Raw genomic sequence first — 16134 nt, 5'->3', positions numbered from 1 at the left:
GAAAGTCCATAAACTTCAGCAGACTGTCAATGGAGTTTGCAACAAAAAGAAAGGTTAAAAATAGGTTACTCAAAATAGGCAAAGTTATTTTCATTTAAGAGTTTACATTTTCAGAGTCCAATAAAAAAGAGAGTATAACATTAAAAAGCAGCAACAACACAACTATTAGCAATTAAGCTAATTCATTAATGCAGTGGAGCACTGATCGATCTGAGTATGGATAACTACTAATAGCCATTGAAAAGCATTCAAGAAAATAAAGTCATGTAAATATTTTTAATATTTCTGATGAACACAGGAAATATAACAATGGAATCAATTAATAGGCAGAAAGGTATTTTGACAGGGCTACTGAGGCTCTGACCTAGAACATGAGAATTTAGAAGTTGGAAAAAATTTTAATACATATACTCTTTTAATAACACAAAAGCCACTTAGTAACCTAGTTTACCTTCTCATTCACCTAAACTTATCTTAATTATTCTTCATATTATTTTCACAAGATTTATACAGTTGATTTAAGAGCTCACTTTATGCTTCCTATCTGATGTAATTCATATTATTTGCCTTTGGGTTACAAATTGCTAGTTACTCTAAAATTATTAGTAGTTACTTGTGAGACAATAGGTTTTGAGAATTTTATTTTGGAATATTTGGAAAGGAAGAGGACAAGGAATGAGCTTTGTATGAACTTAGGCAGGAGGTAAGGTAGGATAAAGAACAAACCTTGGAAACAGAGACCCAAATTTAAATTTTGTTTCTGGTCATGATTCTTAGGCTGTTCTCTGACATATACTATTTACTCATGTATTACACAACCTGCAGACAACTCTTTATAGCCTTAAACTGCAGGCTAAATCATAATGGAAGGAGCTTTCGTGGCAGAAATTCCATTATATTGATATTTTAAAAAAATCTTCCTCATTTATCTGAAGTCAGAGCCAACAATCCTAATGACTTAGAAGAGTTTTAATGATCTTTAGTATTTGGGTCAGCCCTAATATTCCATTTGTGCATAATTGTAGCTTATCTACAAATGGGCTACCATATAAACAGAGTTGTTGGTATTATTGTTCATACTTTGCTTTTTACGAACAATTACATCATGACTGAGTGATGTCTTCATTTGTAAGAGAATTTGATTTAAATGACCACTGTACAAATGGTCAAACTCACAACTTTCTTTCATCCAGAGCCATCAAAGTCCTATACCATGAGAAAAGTTAAATTGACTGGTGATAGCTTGGGAGGCAGAGGATGATTTTGGTATCTTTAATGTCTGACAAAGCTCTGAATGTTCCACAGTGTTCTAAGTGTTCCTTTAGCCTCCTTCACAATTGTTGGAATAAATTGTTCTTATCTCCCCATTCCACCAGGTGAAGACTTCAAATGTTTGGTGTAGGCATCTCCCCATCTTATCAATAGGTTTAAAATCTCTTGATATCCCTAACCTGGTTGAGCCTTTCTGCCAAGGCCACTGCACATTCTACATTTTCTTGTTAGGTGACAGATGGACACCAAAGATGAATGAGCAGTTTAGCAAGCCCTCTTCACCAGAGATTCTAATCTTCCCTAAATACTCCCTAAATAGCTCCTTAAATACTTCCCTAAATACATGCATATATATATATATATATATATATATATATATATATATATATATATGAAAGGGAAAATTGTGTATGTGTATGTAAATAATAGATAGCATTTATAGCATTTTAAGGTTTCAGAGTTTTGCTTCACAAATATCTCCTTTTGGGGCAGCTAGGTGATGCAGTACACAAAGCACCTGCCCTGGAGTCAGGAGTACCTGGGTTCAAATCAGGTCTCAGACACTTAATAATTACTTAGCTGTGTGACCTTGGGCAAGCCACTTAACCCCATTTGCCTTGCAAAAAAACCTAAAAAAAAATCCAAATATCTCCTTTTATCCTCAAAAAAACCTTGGAAGGTAGGTATTATTGTTATACTGATTTTACAGTTCAGGAAATTAAGTCAGCAGCAGTTAAATAACTTGCTCAGTTTTTCACAGCTTTTGTTTGAAGTAATATTTGAGGTCAGGTCTTTCTGATTTGAAGTTTGAGGTCTAACTATGACCTAGCTGTTGCTAGATATAGATAGAAAGGTAGACAGACAGACAGATAGATAGATAGATAGATAGATAGATAGATAGATAGATAGAAATTTATAGTAATTACAGAATATATAATAATCCTTTATAGAATTTTAAATGAATATACAGATTATTGCATTCTCTTGCTATTTAGGTCATAAAAGACTTTGAAACCTAATATACATATATATATATATATGTATATATGTATATATATATATGTGTGTGGTATGTATATACACATAAATATGTATATATGTAAATGTTTAGGTACATATATATGGATGAAGTAACTTCTATGTAAATGATTTTTCTATAAGGATGAATGTCTCCAAATTACAAACAAAAATCAGAGAATTTTAAAATGAAATAGAGGAAAATCAGACTCATTTCCAAATGATAAAATATTTATAACTTGTAATATGTGGTCATTGGAACTTTTCATGGTCCTAAACAATTTTCTCTAAAAATTTGAATGATTACACAGTTATTTGTCTAAAACACTGAATTTCTTTAATAACATTGCCTCCCTCCTTTCCTTACCCTCCATCTTAGGGATTTCAAAGGGAAACACACAGACACACACACACACACACACACACACACACACACACACACGCATTTCCCTTTGAAATTCTCTATATTCCTTTGAATCCAGACCTTTAGAGAGTTTATATTCTACTGATATATATATATATATATACATATATATATATATATATATATATGTATATATACACACAAATTTCACATTTAAAATTTTAGAGGGGAAAATTTCACTGATCTCCAGAATTTTAATTCTCTTTCAAATTATAGAATTCCAAGGTTTCTTGTGGCAAAATATGAAATATTGTTGAATTGAATGATGAGTCAATAAAATCACTGGATAAAGTTTGATTTCTATAGAAGTTTGACAATGTGTGATGGTTTAGTCTGTGACAAATACATCTTCATAGCAACCCTGTCACATTTTGCTGTTATAAGAGATTTTCCATGTAAGACAGATTATCAATTATCCACTAAGGTTGTGCTGCTCTCCTGGGACTTTAACAGACATTTTCTACTACAAATGAGTTCATCAAGGTTTATGATACCAGTTCCAAGTCATTGGGAGGCCTACATTTTGCTTAATAGTGCTTATCCATTGAACTGTGCAAACTGTATAAAGAGTCAAAGCCAAAAGGACATCAGTTAGAAATGAACTGGGCCTCTAATCTCATTTCATTCTCCTTACATTTCTGACTATGGGTTCATATTCTAGGTTTGGTTTAGAGAGATTATGTGGTACAATGGAAAAACCTACTTGATCGGGAGTCAGGTCATCTGGATGAATTGTCTTGAATTACCTAGGTGAGCTTGAGCAAGTCACAGTTCTGGCCTCCATCTTTTGATCTAGCAAAGGAGAACTAGATGGCTCTATTAGGTGAGTTCTCTTTTTCTCTCCATATATATATATATATATATATATATATGTATATATATATATATATATACATATATATATATGCTTATATACACATACAAGCATGTATATATGTATATATACATACACATGCATATGTATATGCATATGCATTATGCATCTGTGTTTGCATATAAATCTGTATACATATGCATATTTATCTGTATACATATCTATCCATCTCTATCTATAGCTATAGTGCTTCCTGCTAAAGAAATTAGGTATAACAGAAAAAAATTCAAAATAGAGAGAAAAAGGATATGTAGCATGGAATTATGAAAATATTTGATCACATTCCCCTTTAAAAACCCATTTCCAATAAGTTCAATTACCCAAGAGAACATTCTCAATTTTATTTTAATAAGATGCAAATTCAAGATGAAAAGGCTTTGGCTTAAGCTGATTAATTTTATCCATCCAGTACGGTATATAATAAAACTAGACTCAAAACTTGACACGCTGATCCTTTGTCTTATAAAAATACACTTTTCATTGGAGCTGACCTATATCAAGGTACACTTCCAGAAAAGATGTCCATTATGAATCTCTAAGTGATTGAGGATAGGAAATTAATCCTGAGAGGGACATTAAAACTCTGTTCAAAGTTCAGGTAGGTCTTTAAAAAAAAAACATGTTAAATTCTGAGAAAAACAATCAAAATGAAAATATCACTTTCATTTTTGTAGCTATGATGAAAATATTAAGAAATTGCTATGGAGTAGCAGCTATAACCTACCTTAAAGATAGTTATGTGTCAATTCAATATAAGAAACTAGAAGAAAAGAATTTTCTATTAACAGTCATAGTCAAGGCAGACAAACTGATTAATGCATGTTGCCTTTTGTTTTTATAGTCAATTTACAATTTATCTGTACTTTCCACATTAAATGTAACCTGAAGTCTTTCTTTGTATTTTTATCTCTATGAATATTTTGGGGCCCTGAGCATCATATATAGAGAAAGAATGGTGAAGCAATCTCTGATGATCCTGGTGTGGGAAAAATGATGACTTCTCTACTATCATTATTTGGGATAGATATAATCCTCTCTCTTTAGGGACAAAATCAGAAGATAAATGATGGGATAAAAAAATGTTTCTGGGGGTGGCTAGGTGGCGTAGTGGATAAAGCACTGGACTTGGAGTCAGGAGTACCTGGGTTCAAATCTGGTCTCATACACTTAATAATTACCTAGCTGTGTGGCCTTGGGCAAGCCACTTAACCCCATTTGCCTTGAAAAAATACCTAAAAAAAAAGTTTCTGTTTTTTCTTCTTTCTCTTTTGTATCCACTCTCTTTTTTTTTAAGTTTAGAAGTTATTTTAATCAAAGTCTTATCCACATAACAAACACCAAAGCATGAAGGAAATGTTTCTCATATTGACATGATCACATTCAAATGAGTGTGAATACAAACAGGGCTGGTCCAGACTCTTAGTACCTTATGTCAGGTGAAGTTGTTTTAATACATAACAGCAAAGGTTTCCTTCGAAGAATTTCTGACCTAATACCAGATAAATAAGATTGGATTGGTAAGATGAATTCGGTATTGGAGTAATGCAGAGGTTAAGATCCATTAAGGCAAATAAACAACTTCAATGTCTTGAGACAAGACCCTGGATTCATGCACCATAGTACAGAAGGACATGTTCTCTGAATCAGCAAAGGATTCTCTGAACAAAGTCTTCCGAAGAAATGCTGCAGTCATAGGAGAGTCACATTTGTGTTTTTTATAGTTTGATTGTGTATAATAGCTATGATTTATTTTTATTTTTTAAAAGTCACTTCTAAAGAAAAATATGTTTCTTTGCCACTTCTCAAGTAGATAAGTCAGTAGTTATTTGTCCTTAAAGTTGGCCTTCCTCTTCTCTACAAATGCACTCATTCCTTCTTTCTGGTCATCAGTGGCAAAGGTTGAGTAGAAGAGCTTCTTCTCTACTTTAAGTCCTTCTGCTAATGTCATCTCAAAAGCTGCATTCACTGATTCCTCGGCCATTTCTGTCACAATTTTAGAATTGTTGGCAATTTTTTCTGCACACTGGATGGCTTCTTCAACCAGCTTCTCCACGGGGAAAATTTTGCTGACAAGGCCTGCTTGCTTAGCTTCTTGAGCAGAGATTCGATCACCGGTAAGGACCATCTCCATTGCCAAAGACTTTCCAGCTACCAGGGTAAGTCTCTGGATTCCCCGAGCACCTGGGATAGTCCCTATCAGGATCTCTGGTTGTCCAAACTGAGCCTTCTCACCGGCATAGATGATGTCACACATCATAGCAAGCTCACAGCCTCCCCCAGGTGCATAACCATTGACAGCAGCTATGACTGGTTTCTTGATCTGGGTGATGGTGTCCCAGTCCTTTAATAATGGCCCTGAGTAGCAATCTTGGAAAGTTTTATCACACATCTCCTTGATGTCCGCTCCAGCTGCAAATGCTTTTTCTGAGCCCATCAGGACTATGGCTCCTATAGCTGAATCGTTTTGAAATGTCATCAGGGCCTGGTTGAGCTCATTTATCAAAGGCTGGCAAAGTGCATTCAGAGCCTTTGGCCGGTTCAGTTGGACCAGCCCCACATTATTATTCTTCCCTTTCTTCTCTGCAATGATACATTCAAAATTACCACCGTCCGCGTAGCTGCAGGCCGCGGCCAGGCGGGGGGCCTCGGTGGAGCAGGGCGGACCCGCGGAGTGGACAGAGCGGCCTTGGCACGCGGGGGGCCCTGGACACGGTCACGGTCACAGTCACGCTGTGGGCGCAGCTCTTTCTCCCCTATCCACTCTCTTTTTGACCTTGCAAGTAGAACTTCTAGATCATGGCAGTCATTTGAGAGGTTTTAAGAGGAAATGTATAAGAGCAGGATCCTTTAAGCAATAATGGAAATTGGGAGGTATGAAAAGAAAAGAGACTGGCAGTTGCTGACAGTTTCAGCTCTTATGAATTGCTTATGGTTGGTGAAGAAGAAGCCACTTTCCTGGTTTAGTCCATAAGACTTGAACTGAAAAAAAATGTCCCTTTTCTCATTCCTTGAGTATGAATTCAGAGCATGGGATAAAGGCAGTTTTCTCTTACAAGTTAATGATATGAAAGGAGGGAATTCTTTGGAAGAAGAAGCATGATGTGGTAGATAGAAAGCTGATTTAGCTAACCTGGGTTTAAGTCCCATTTTTGACTCATACTGAGTGTTTGACCACTGAAAAATATAATTAGAAGTTGCAGCAGCAAATGTGCCAACCTACATTGATAAAAGGATTTTCCTCACCTGAAAGTTCTCCAAAACAATGGAACCACACATCCAGTTCCTATCTCTACAAGGAATAACCATGATTGCAGTGGGAAATGACTTGGAGTCCCACGTCATACAAATATATATTTTGCATTTTAATGGTAAAAAGTTGTCAATCATCAGAAAAACAATTAAAAAACTACTTTTTATGAGGAAGCAGAGGAGCACTTCATTGGGGGAAATGTTATGATGTCTCCAGGCTTGAATAGCCTAGTGATCATGGAGGAATATAAAAACTAATAGAAAATAGTGATTCCTGCATATAAGAGAGTGATTGAATAATTCTATTTTGACAGATCAAAAACAAAAAAAGGAGTACTACCAGGAGTCTAATTCAAATATTGAACTAAACTAATAAAAACCCCTTGAAGGGTTAATTAATCTAGTGACTACTGATTTCTTGGATGATTGGAAAGCAGGATTGAGCAACAAGAATGCTTAATAACAAAGAAAAACAGTTAATTAAAACCAATGGACTAATATCTTTTTAAGCCACTAAATGTTTTCTTTTTTAATGTTCATCAACAAAACTAGATTGTATTACATAGAATTTCTGCCTATACATTGAGTGAGGATAATAACAGCAATGACAGCAATGAGTCATTTTGACTCATTTGACTAGTTTTTCCCTTACTCCCTCAAAATACATACACACAGTCACCTAGCTATTAATCAAATAATTAGTAATATATTCCTTTGATGTAAACACATATATATTCATATGCTCATGGATACAAATATAAAACATGTATACACACATATACATAAACTGCATAGTTCTGGAGATATTTGAAGGCCAAATATTTGTTCAGCATTTCTGCCCTTCCTCTTATGCTGGACCCCAAAAGCTTAAGAGCATAAAGACCTAATCCCCATCCCCTCAGTCAGTGATCTGAACCTCACCTGGAAAACAAATCCTGACAAGGTGATTTATTAAGCCCCATCAAGAGCCTGAATATTTGCCATTCAAGGCTCTGTTCCCTCAATTAATGAGCCAAAGTTCACATGGATGACATACCAAATGGAGGCACTGCTCAAAATCATAAGGATTCTGCATTCTAATAGGAAGGCACATGCCACATCAAATTCCTTCCTATAATCGTTTTTCCTGGTAATAGGAAAAAAATCCAAAAGATTATTTTAAGATATTTTTAGGGGATAGACTTTGCTCTAGTAATTGCCACCAGTGACCAGTTGTGCTTTATTAGTATAACAGGCACAATGACTAGATTCACTTAATTTCCAAAAAAATGAAAAATGAAGAAATAGACTAAGAGGTTCATGTATTATATATATATATATATATATATATATATATCTTAAATGGGATCCTTCTCAGAATAATGATTGTAGTCTAAATTGCTAAGTAAAGGAAATGGTAAATTTCAGTTAGCCTGATTAGTTATAAATAAAAATCTAATTTCCTCCTTCCAAGTTCATTGACCTTGTGAATTCTATCTACAAACCCCCTGAGAGTTTATGGCCCCAGGTTTAAACAGCTCTGCTCAACAGTCTCCAACTTCTTGGCTTCCACAAGCTGATCCTGTTGTGTTAAGATTCTATTCCTTTTAGCCTGTATTTAACTTGCTGCAGAACTAGGTAACATCTTGCTTATTTAACTTTTCGTTCTGCTCTCTCTCCTCCTCCTACATGACTCCTGGGAAGTTTATAGGTTAAGTTAATTTAAGGAAGGCATTTAACAAGACTGCTGCTTTAGAGGAGGCAGATAACACAATTGCTTATGGCATCAGCTATTTCTAATTTACTTACTTGGACTACTATTTCTGCTGGTTCTGGAAGAAATGCTTTGTAATCCTTAAAACACTCTAGAAATACAAGTTGTTATTATAAGCATTATTATTGTATGGATGACTCTATTTCACCAGCTAATTTCTAGAAGGAATTTGCCTCTTCTGAATTTAATCTTATTCTCAAAATAGAGATTAGCAAAATGGAACATGTTGACTCAAAAGTTTGTCAGTTTTTTTAGTCACTAGTATAAGGAAATGACTACAATAAGAATAACCAGGATGTGATATCTACCATGCTTCCATCCTATGGATAAATCATTAGGCGGGAGCATTACTGCTTTCATGAACAATGGGAAGGGTCTTGATTTCATTGTAAAAAGAATCATCAATTTATATTTTAGAAAAATAATGCATCTTTCATGAAATGCTTTAGTGTTGAAAGGGATAGGAATTTTTTTTAACTCAATCTATCCCAAAGCTTGGAAAAGGAAAAAATGGTATTATAGCATACTACATAAAAAAAAAAAATAGGGAAGTTTAGAAGCCCTATCAAAGACAATTATCAAGCATTTATTGTCTACACAATGCCAGGTAACTTGCTAAGGAGGGGATGAAACTAAGGTGAAACAATCCTACCCTGGAGCACTTCAGAGTATAGTCAAGTTTATTTGAAAGAGGTTAAAGATATTATATGTCATGAGCAACTGAGAAGATTGGAAAAGAATTCATGCACAATTTAGAAGTTGAACTGAACCTCCGCAAAAGGAGAGATTTTTAGGAAGTACAAATGAGGAGGGAGTGGATTCTAGGCATGAGGGTTAGAAATGCAGGGGTGGACTGGTAAATGCTAAACTGGCTACCTAATTCATTTTTAAATTTTATCTGCACCGGCAACATTTTCTCCAATGCTTTATTGAGTCTAGTCAGTGATCGCACATAATTTAACATTAGATTCTTCTGAACCTGGAAGTCAAGAGGTAGAGAGGATAGAATGCCAGTCCTAGAATCAGGAAGATCTGAGTTCAAATCTAACCATGCACACTTCCCAGCTATGTGACCCTGGGCAAGTCACTTAACCCTATTTGCCTCAGTTTCCTCATCTGCAAAATGAGCTGGCAAAGGAAATGACAAACCCCTCTGCCAAATATCTCTGCCAAAAACCCCAAATAAGGACACAGAGTCAGACATGATTGAAAATTACTGAACAACAACAACAACAAAACACTTTCAAGCCAGTACCAGCTGATTCCATCACATACCTGAAGAGAAAAGGATATGAGACATCAGGTGAAAGGATTCTTGAATCATAAAATTCATGAAAAGGAGTAATAAGGTCAGACAGGAGGATTGAGACTAGGATGCAAAGGGTTTCAAATGCTTAAAAGTAAAGTTAATATTTGAGATCTAAAAGTAAGGAAGTCACTGAAGTAAATAGAGTACTAACATGGTTAGACCTGCATTTTAGGGAAATAACGCAAGATAGAAGAAAGATGAATTATTTTGGAGAAAAACTTGGGGCTTATGGCTATTGTAGTAACTCAGATGAGAAATATGAGACCCTGAAATCGGATGTTTTGCTAAATATTTGTTTGCCTATTTGAATCTTTGCTTATATTCTTAAATTGTAGAAAGCTATAACTTAGTATATTTTCCCTGAAACCATTGTTTAGAATGATACATTGTGGAGATACAAACAAGATCTGAGCCCTCATCATCAATGAACCTCTAGACCAGACAGTTGATAAGAGGAATTCTCAGAGAAAATTGCATCATCTATGACTGGTTAAATAATAGAGTTGGGTTTTGTTTAGGCCCGAGCTCCCAACTCAACACCTTACTGGCTCTCCTAATATAACCGTTAGGTTTCATGGCACTAGTAGACATGTTCCCAGAAGATCATGATGAGTCAATATTTCAAGAACCAATTACAACTAATATTGCCCACTTGATGCATTGCTCAAAGGATTACAAACAATGGTTCCAGGGAAAATATGCTAAGTTTTTATATAATGTAAGACTAAGCTTTTATACAATTTAAGAATATAAGCAAAGATTCAAATCAAACAATCAAATATTTAGCAAAATATCTACAAGAATATACATGAGACAATGTAATAAAGACTAGGACCACAAAGACAAAAAATGGTGGTCCCTTTTCTCAAGGATCTAATATTCTTTGGTAGGAGCAATATCTACTACACAAATAAGCCCACCTGGTATCAGACTGGACATCAGGGAAATTACAAGTAACTTGAAGAGGAAAAAAATTCTAAAATTTCAGAAATTAGCAAATATTCTTTTTCTGATAGAGTAGCTGAGTTTTGAAAGAAGAGATTCTAAAAGCTGAAAGGACTAGTAAAGTTTGAAAAACTATAGGGGAGGTGGAGACAAAAGGGTGGAACAGGACTGCATTATAGTCTTACTTAGGCATGGAGGAAGTAACAGAAATCTTGAAAACTGAGGGAAGGAACCACATTTTGGAAAGACTTAAATAGCATGCTAAGCAAATTGTTCCTAGAGGCACAACATAGACACTGCAGATTTTTGCATAGGGACATGACATAGTTAGACTTGTGTTTCAGAAATATGATTTTGGTGGGGAAAGTATATTAGAGAATGAAGAGTGGAAAGAAGGAAGCTAATTAGGATTGTAAAATAACAATGGAGGTAGAAGGTGATATGACATTGAACTAGAATAGTGACTATATAAATCGAGAGAAAGGAACAGAGGTGAAAATTATCATGGGAAGAGAATCAATAAGACTTAATAACTGATATAGGGGACTTGATAGAGGGAAGAGTCTAAGAAGATTCCAAGGTTGTGAACTTGGGTATGTAAAAGGATGGTGATGACTTCATTAGGAAGAGAGATGTTTAGTGACAGCTAGGATCTGAAGTCAAGAAGATGAGTTCAAACCCAGCTTCAGACACTAACTGTATGACTTTGGACAAGTCACTTAACCTCTCCTTGCCTCAATTTCCTCATTTGTAAAAAGAAGATTATAATAGCAACTACATCACAGGGTTGTTGTAAGGATCAAATAAACTAATATCTATAAAACAGTTAGTACCATGCCTGGAACATGGTAGACATTTAATAAATGTATATTTTCTTCCCCTTTTATTTGGATATAGGTCATAGTAGAATGAGATGAGTAAATAATGAATTTTATTTTGGATGTGAAAAATTAGAGATGAGATATCTAGATAGAGATGTTAAGGAAAAGGTTGGTTATGTAAGAATAGGATTCATGAGAAGAAATTATGCTGGATACATAGATTTTAGATTCATCACCTAGAGATGAGAATTGAACTCCTGACAGGTGAAGAGATCACTAAAGAAGATTATGTAGAACAAGGATCCTATGAGGGAACTTTGTATGACACCCACACTAAATGGATAGGAGATAGATCACTCAGGAAAAAAATTCTGAAAAGGAATAATAAGACTAGTAGGAAAATATTGAAGGAATAGCTTTGTCATAGAAACTAAAGAAGAAAAGCTAGGTGGGACTTGAAGCACCTTCAAATAGAATAAAGAATATGTAAAGAGGACTGGATCTAACAATTAAGAGTTGTTAGTAACTTTAAAGAGATTATTATCAGAGCAATGGAGTTAGAAGTCAATTATGAGGGACTAAGAAAATGGAGGCAATGAAAATAAGTGATCCTTTCTTTGAATTTAACTTTGAAGGATCAAAGAGATATAGGCTATCATGAGGATATAGAAGGGATATTTTCTTTTATTTATTTCCTTGCTTTCCTTCTTTCTATTCTATCCTTTCTTTCTCTCTCTGTCTTTCTTCCTCTCTTTCCTTCTCTCTCCTCTCTCTCGCTCTCTCTCTCTCTCTCTCTCTCTCTCTCTCTCTCTCTCTCTCTCTCTCTTTCCCTCTCTCCCTTTCTCTCCCTTCCTTCCTATCTTCCCTCCTTTCTTTCTTCCTTCCTTCCCTCCCTCCCTCCCTGCTTTCTTTCTTTCCTTCTTTCTTTCTTTCTTTCTTTCTTTCTTTCTTTCTTTCTTTCTTTCTTTCTTTCTTTCTTTCTTTCTCTTTCTTTCTTTCTTTTTCTTCTTTCTAGAATTCCATAGACCAGGACATCTCTGTAAACATCAGGGAAGGAAATAGTAGATAAATAAATATTATTTTGAGAGAAAAGGTGATTGGAGGGGTAAGTTCCAAGAGAAGACAGAAGGAGGTAGAATTGGAAACAAATGTGAAGAGATTGGTATTTCCAAGAAGTGTCATATTTTTGTCAAAGATTGCATTAAAGTAAGGGACAATGGGGAATGATATGGTGGGGCTTTGAGGTATGAAATAAGGGATCTCATGGTTTCTATTTTGCCAATAAAGGAGGAAACTAGATCTTTTGCAGAGATTGAGAGGAGAGATGATAGTTTAAAAAACTTGAACAGATAATAGATTTGGAATACCCATTTTGTAGAGTGTGGCATAGGGTCCATCATGGAAGAATAAAAGGACTGCAACATAGAAGTAAGGACTCAGTAAGCATGGTTATCTGACTTTTTTCCTAAAAGTAATCAATTCCATATTAAATGCAAGCAGCAAAGATAGAAGACTGAGGTAACCTGGATTTGGAGTTCAGCAAAGGGACAAAAGAAGAATGTGGCAGACTGTTGAATTGCTCTGCCACAGAGTCAAGATTGAGAAGGGTTGAAACTAAGATAAAAACTGAGGAGCAATCTAAGACCACAAGCAAAATAGCAATTAGAGGTTATAATGAAGAAAAATAATGGGTTTAGGAGAGATATATGAGCAGTGTATAGAAAAATTCAATTGCAGGGAAATAATTTTCTATATCTGATTCTCAACTTCATGATACAAAAATTAAATCAATCTCAAGTTTCTGAAGATACAAACTAAAAATTAGAATTTCTATCATTTGGGACAGAAACAAATTACTGGAACATGGAGGAGGAGGGTTGGTCAGAGGAGAGACAGACATGATAGAAATTGGTTCTCTGAGAAAATCTGAGGGGGTAGCCAGTACAGGGAAGAACATTCAAAAGTAAGGCACTGGGTAGTGGGTAAAATGGGGCAGAAATATGGTGGTCCTAAAAATTATAGCTCTGTTGAAGACCAAGAAAATGAAATGATTTCACATATGAGGGCCAATATTCTCTTTATAGTTCCCTGAACACATTAGTAGAAATCATTTTTATCCTTTTGACATTTCCAAAACTCTCTGATGTCTGACCTGATAAACTGTGGGTATTTCCCTTTGCAAGAATGAATTTAGAGGAGGAGAAACTCAGCAGGCAATGCTTAATGGTCTCTTTCTCTAGGCTTTATGTGGGTATCAATAACAAAGCAAGTCTCTCATTGGAACTTCTTAATGGAAAAAAAATCCAACTAAAAAGGCAAAGCAACAGTCAAATTTCTAAGGTAGTGTTATAGAAAGGTTATAGCTGTGATGAAAGATGGAATAGAAAACCTTCCTGAGTTGGTCCAAGGATTATAAAAAAGCAAGAAAGACTTAAATGTTTCAGTCTGCTATAAAATTTAAAATAGGAACATGATTAGAGAGTGGCTGAAGGTCTCTCTTCCATGCAGTGTCTGGTACATGAATTGTGGCTTAATGAAAAAGAGTCAGACGTTGGATTTCTTCTGGTAGAAGGGTTTCATAGACATGATTCTAATCCCCTTTCCCTGATGGTTTTTGAGTAAAAGAGCATGGGCTTAGAAAAAATATACACCTGCATATATATTGCTATCCCTTCCCATAACCTCCATTATTGTATGAGTTACATCTCCATTGACTCAAGAAAAGTGCACTAATTCTGTTACCTATGATAGAAACAGAAGTCATTTAATCTATGTTCTCACAGATGAAGCAAGTGAGGACCAAAGTTAAGTGAATTGTCCTAGGTCACATAGGAAATAAGTGGCAAAATTAGAATTTGAACTCGGTCCTCAGATTCCAAATCTATTACTTTTCTGCCACCTTGATGCTGTGGCTGGTGATAAATGAAACACCTGAGGAACCAAAAGTTTGATCTTCTGTATATATAATTTATTAAGCAATGCATGTCAATTGCCCAACAAATAGGGACTAGACCCCTTCCTTGCATTTAGGGCTAGATCCCTGAATACAGGATGAGTCAAACTTTTATATACTAAAAACAAGTCATCAAATAATTCCGATTAATTAAAAGGAAACAATATAGCATTAGATAATGTGATTTTTTTTTAAATTGAAGGAAAGGTTAAGGACTTTTCAAGTTGGGAGGGGGAGAGCAAAGAGGTACAATTCTCTGAAATCAGAAAAAAAGGGTCCCATTCCCTGCAAGAGTCTGTGAACAAAGGAACATGGAAACAAAAACTGCTTAATCAGTAGGTGCCAATTTCCATACAAGATATATAGATTATTTGAGATGAACAATTGTGAAAACCTTTACATCAGTCTTTGAAAATGATGGGTTTCTGATCAGCACAAACTAGGTATTTAGTTAAGGGTTTCTAAAAAGTATGTAGAAGTAGTCTAGTTTTCCAGCCATATAGGGCTGGGTCCAAACAATGCAGTACAGTTTTCTCCCAATTTCCACAACTGAACAAAATTTTATCACCCAGAATTTGGACTAGACCCATAATTAAATAGAAGCTAAGCTAGCTGCAGACATGAATCACAAAATGGAGTCAGTGTGGTTCACCCAATTTCCACAATTAACCACTTGATGTCTTCAAACTTCAATTCTCTAAATTTCCTCAATTTATCTGTTCCCATCTCCTGAAAAAAAAACTCTTAAACATCTAAAAAGACAATAAAAATACAGACAATAAAGAAAAGATGAAAAAGGAAAATGAGGGGAAAAAATTTTAAATTAAGAAAGCAGAGTACTGAAAAAATGAAAATACTACTCCAAAATATCAGAAAAATATCAAGAAAAGTGAAATTGGAAAAGGAAATTCCAATGGATATCCTCAGAGAGCTCTCCCTGAACATTATGGTCTTCTCCATCAAACGTTTGCAAACCTATTTCATAGATATAAAAGTTTTCATATGAAAATCCCAGTGCTGAACAAGACTTTTTCTTCCCATACCTCAAAATTAAGAAACTAGTTTAGAAGAATCAGGAACTAAAGACCTCCTATTTTAAAAAGAGGATTAATGGACTTAATTGTCTTAAAGGTTCTCTACTCAATATCAGTTGGTTCTTGTTTTTATAGAGACACATGAAGATGTATGATTAAACAATATATGCAAATATATAATGTATGTATATATTATATAGAGATATAGATATATGTATACATGCATACATTTGCACATTACTTCCCTCTAAGCACACAGTTAGACCAGTCTATCTGATATTCCTCACAATTGACTCTCAACCTCCATCTATATATAGTCTTTGCACTTATTGTTCCCCATTCCTAGAATGCACTCCTTGCTCACCTTGATCTCTCAAAATCACTATTTCCTCAGTTAATGAACCACAAAAGGATTTTTCTGATCCATCTAAATGCTTTTTTACATGATTCATATTTAAGTCCTTGACAGTACCATCTAGGACA

At 35.0% G+C, this 16134-nt stretch overlaps 1 pseudogene; it reads right to left on the bottom strand.

Annotated features, from left to right (window-relative positions):
* Positions 1-5366: 5366 nt before the first annotated feature.
* On the bottom strand, positions 5367-10489 carry LOC141519293 (enoyl-CoA hydratase, mitochondrial pseudogene; annotated as a pseudogene).
* Positions 10490-16134: the final 5645 nt, after the last annotated feature.

This window comes from Macrotis lagotis, chromosome 3 (genome assembly GCF_037893015.1).
Source record: "Macrotis lagotis isolate mMagLag1 chromosome 3, bilby.v1.9.chrom.fasta, whole genome shotgun sequence".
NCBI classification, from domain to species: Eukaryota; Metazoa; Chordata; class Mammalia; order Peramelemorphia; family Peramelidae; genus Macrotis; species Macrotis lagotis.
Note: the sequence above shows the minus strand (reverse complement) of the source record. Positions and strands in the feature narration are given on the sequence as shown.